Here is a 4,253-nt window from a genome sequence, read left to right as displayed (position 1 = left end):
ATACAATTTTGTTTGCTCTATCAATTGATCAGAGTCATGGATTTTGTGGCTAGCTAGGTCACTGCACATCTCTATCTCTCTTCCTTTCTCTATTTCATGGTTCTCATAGATAATATGTTTGCTCCATAATTATCCTAATTTATTTTGCTTTTATATTTTTGGTTGCATCATTTCAACTTTTTGTTCTGCCACTTCCCAAATCATTTATATAGAAGGCATTATTTCATATTTTCTCATTCCTAGAATAAGATGCACATGAAGATATCACTGGTCCTCATTTTCAGCCTGTACCTTTGAATACGGAGGAACATCTTTCCTCTGTTCTCCATCAATTCCCTACTCTCCAGTTAGAATAATTTCAAATAGTAAAATTAGAAAAAGAGAATAAAAATCATGGTGAAAAAAGATATGCAGAAAATTCACCGGATATTTCTGACCAGTTCAACCAATGTGAACTATTAGGGAAATACATGGAAACCTCATTCCCACTGGCTCTCAAAGTCTCTGGTTAGTCAATTCTTAGGAAGATGAGGAACAGGATGAAAAAGTAAGGAATAGTATCAATTGCAAGACAAAAAATGGAGAAGGATCCAAGTAAATTTCTTCATTGGGCTACTGAAAATATTAAGCTTACTACAGTGCAGAGACTACTTTTCAAAAAGGCCACTCATGTGAATAATAGGGGATGATGATGAGTATACCCCTCTTCATCAGGGAGCCTACAGTGGACACTTAGACATTGTCCGTGAGTTGGTGACTCAAGTGGCAAATGCAATAACTGTAGATGGCTGGACACGTCTGCACAGTGTATATATGTGGAATAATACCAGAGTGGCTTCTTTCTTACTTAATCATGATACAGACACCAATGTCAACTAAAGGCCTCTTGACCCCCTTACATCTTGCTGTTGAGAATTGAGATAGCGAAGATACACTGGATCTCCTTCTGTTGAACCATTATATAAAACCAGGTGTGAAGAACAACTTAGAAGAAACTGCATTTGAAATTGCCCAAAGGATAAGTATTTACCACTACCTCTATGAAGTTGTGGGAGGCTGTACAAATTGTTCTCTTAAGTCCTAATGGTCGGGTTAAGTTTCTTAAATTTCAAAAATGCAAGTCCATCCTTTGTGTCCATACAAAATATTTCCACAATCCAAATAAGGGCAATATCTTTTTTTTTTTTTTTTTTTTTTGCTCGGTCATGGGGCTTGCACACTGGCCCTGGGCGCTATGCCTGTGTTCTTCAGCTCAAGGTGAGTGCTCTACGGCTTGAGCCACAGCTTCACTTCCAGGTTTCTAGTGGTTTATTGGAGATAAGAGTCTCAAGGACTTTCTTTCCTGGGCTGGCTTTGAACCATGAACCTTAGATCTCAGCCTCCTGAGTCGCTAGGATTATAGGAGTGAGCCACCAGAGCCCAGCAACATCAATACTTACTGTAAAAATTCATGAATTCCGTGGAATTCTTCAAAGTGAATTGCCTGCATTGGATGTCAAAATGTATTCAAGAGTTTTTGTTTATATGTATAATGATTTCTGCAAAGTTTGTGATTTTTTAATCAGAAATAATTTTAACGTATCTGTTGAAATGAGTAGTACAGAAACTAAAGTATTTCTGGTGCTTGTCTGAAAAAGAATATTTTAAAATATTCTATATTCTATGTTTGTATAATGTTCATAATTTATTTTATTCTTTCCTAGATATACTTTGAATTCTATATTATTTTATAATACATAGGTTCATTAATGTGTCCTTTCAGATTGTATTCGATATAGAAAGTCTTAGATTCCTTTTTTTCCTAGGTCCTAATATTATTTTTCTTTGGGATAAAATGACAATTTTGTCTAATTTCAAAAGTTTTGTAAAGTTTATGCTATGTAAACGCCTTTCTGAGGTGAAGATTTAATACACTAATGTCAAACTAAATTTAATTAAAAGGAATTACGTTTGTTGTTACATTTGTTATTTTGTAATCAACTTTTTAATAACTGTTTTTCATTTCTTGCATCTGAAGAATGAAAAATATGGAATACTTCACAAATTTTCATATCATCCTTGTGCAATTGCCATGTTAATCTCTGTAGTGTAATTTGGGAATACGTGCTGCTGAAGCATGTAGTATCTTCTAAATTTAAGTAGTTAATGATGAAATCTTTATACAGGCTTATATCCATGGGTGCCTACTTGGAACAAGGAATCCTTATTGTTCCTAACAATGCTATTATTTCTCTAAAATTCTGTGAATAGGGGAAAAATTATATGTTCAATTAATTGCTCACATTTGCAATTTTTTGTCAATGACAATTTTAAGTCTTTTTCATTTGGAATTTGATCATACTTTCAATAATTTGTAGCTAGGTCCAAAGGTGATGGCTTTTTCAAGTACTTATTGATCCAACTGACTTAGGTTTGTGAAGCTAATGGATTCAAAGTAAGCCTTGCTTACGGGCTACTTCTAACATTCTGCAGCTGACATTTTCCCAAATGAGGTCTTGCTGGCACAAATGTCTACCTGACCCTTTACTCTTCTCCCATGTAGGAACAGACAAATCAGAATATCTTACAATGACAGCATAGTTTGTTTTACTTGAATAAACCTAATCTTAGTTACAAGGATCATAGAGAGATGAACAGTTCAGTCAGAACTGTTCAGACTACAAGGTATTTTATCAAAATATAATTGTTTATTATATCTAACATTTCAAAAATAGCTAAAGCCAAGAAGATGAGAAATTGATCATATGCATAATTACTTAATGTCCTGGCCTGTCTACCATCCAACCAGGCAGGAACTTACCCTACTGCATTTCTATCACCAAATATTTTCATAGTTGCAGGAGAAGTCCAGATGTTTCTCCTAATTATTAGGCCTTAAATTGGTAATGTTTTAATCACAGTGTTTTCTCTTGCCTCCAGGCTGTAAATCTACAAATGGTAAAGCTTTAGGTCCAACTCTATCAAACACTGAGGTAGAGATAATGGAATAATACTTTAAAACAGAGTTGCCTTTGGTACTGTAACCACAACAGAATAATGCAAAACATGTGTCTTTTTCTTATATTATATATAGTTATATATTTTATATTTATATGTGCTGATTTTATATTTCACACAGTGAAACTTACTAGAATTTGTTGATAATTTCACAAATACATTAATATTTATTTATTCCAATAAATAGAATTGGAATACAAATAATTAGGTTTAAAATGTATATTAGAATATAAAAAGTATCAGCGCAATGTCTTTGGTATAAACTTGTGATACATTCTAACTGTTCTTGGTCTTCTGAATTCACATGGTAAAAAAAAAAAACAATGTTGTTATCCACTAATCTAAAAGGGATTTTACTCTGCTTCTCTGTTTATTGTTTAAACTCGCTGGTCCCAAACTGTTTTTCTCCATATTTCTGAAGCATTCCTACTAATTATTCCCAAATTTTGCTGATAAGATGTCTAACAAATATTATTCTTCTGCATGACACAATGATTCCTAGGATCCCAGGTCCCAGTTACTGGCATCATCAGATAACAGAGGCAAGACTTCTCACCAAGGTCCATATAACATGCCAACACAAAGTAATTGAAGATCCATCTCAATTTCTAATTTCCTATATTTCAGGGCCCCAATTCCTTGAGATGCAGGAATTAGCAGTAAGCAATTGTGAAATGCACGGCAACTTAAAATGAAAGATGAGATCACAAAATTTGAGAGTATGTACGACAATTCAAACATTCAACTTACAGATTACCAGCCCATATGATGAACAAGTTCACAAAGTGTCATAAGGTTATTTTTAATACCCCTCCCCTATGATTAATGAAAGATTTTAGTCCTGCATAAGTGTGCCAAAAAGTAGTTCCTGGAAGGATAGATCCATAATTGGTTTACCAAGGCCCAGAAAAATTTACTTAGAGTTCAAATGTAATTCAGAAAAACATTGAGAAGATCCTAAGTGCTTCAAAACACTGGGACTTCAGTACAACATATTTCAGTGGTGTAAAAATGTCACTCTCAAACCAATGATAATCTAGATTTAATCTTCTGAAAGTTATTCCTTTTCAAATTAACTTTTTAAAATCACATTCGCCAAAATAACATTTGACAATAGATGATACTTAGTGACATTACAAGTTTTTCAAGTGTAGGGAGCAAGTTACAATAGAGTTGAATTATTTACCCAGCACTAATGCCAAACACGTTCAACCATTCATTAAAGTGTAGAAATAGTACCACCCAAAATTTGTGTT

At 33.7% G+C, this 4,253-nt stretch overlaps 1 pseudogene; it reads right to left on the bottom strand.

The window, feature by feature from the left end:
• Positions 1 to 2,021: 2,021 nt before the first annotated feature.
• Positions 2,022 to 2,118, bottom strand: LOC138820343 (U6 spliceosomal RNA; annotated as a pseudogene).
• Between the last annotated feature and the right edge of the window lie 2,135 nt (positions 2,119 to 4,253).

Source organism: Dipodomys merriami, unplaced genomic scaffold (assembly GCF_024711535.1).
Source record: "Dipodomys merriami isolate MVZ:Mamm:240054 unplaced genomic scaffold, mDipMer1.0.p SCAF_863, whole genome shotgun sequence".
Lineage (NCBI taxonomy): Eukaryota > Metazoa > Chordata > Mammalia > Rodentia > Heteromyidae > Dipodomys > Dipodomys merriami.
Note: the sequence above shows the minus strand (reverse complement) of the source record. Positions and strands in the feature narration are given on the sequence as shown.